Source organism: Halyomorpha halys, unplaced genomic scaffold, assembly GCF_000696795.3.
Source record: "Halyomorpha halys isolate HHAL.00 unplaced genomic scaffold, Hhal_1.1 Scaffold190.1, whole genome shotgun sequence".
In the NCBI taxonomy this organism is placed as follows: domain Eukaryota; kingdom Metazoa; phylum Arthropoda; class Insecta; order Hemiptera; family Pentatomidae; genus Halyomorpha; species Halyomorpha halys.
Genome location: NW_027105456.1, coordinates 391,659 through 392,055, shown reverse-complemented (window position 1 = coordinate 392,055; position 397 = coordinate 391,659). Strand labels below are relative to the sequence as shown.

Here is a 397-nt window from a genome sequence, read left to right as displayed (position 1 = left end):
GAAAATAAAATGAAAATAACCATGACACTGTCATCTTCCGGTACTTCGTTATTCCGTAATTCGTTGGTTCGTATATATTTTTAACTCTTCCTATCACCATTTGCCATCACCCTCTCACACGCTTTCTTCTTCTAAAATTTGTCTACTTTTTATTTTCACCCTCCCGTAACGTTTTCTTTACAAAAAACACTTAGTCATTGTTGTAACGGCTTTTTTAATTCTGAGTTTGACCGCCATTAGCGCTGTATCCATTAGGCGTTTGATCTTCCAGCTAACAGGTTTGTTTTTATTGTTTTTTTGTTTTCTTTCCCCTTTCTTTATTTTACTCTTTCCCCTTATTTTCTCCACTTTTATCCATTTTCCTTACCCGCGTTATAAGTTTTGTACGCTATACTTA

The 397-nt window shown here is 34.8% G+C and overlaps 1 protein-coding gene across 2 annotated transcripts in view; it reads left to right on the top strand.

The window, feature by feature from the left end:
- The window catches only part of LOC106679282 (catalase), a 30,680-nt gene that overhangs the window by 13,825 nt on the left and 16,458 nt on the right, over nt 1–397 (top strand). The window lies entirely within an intron of this gene.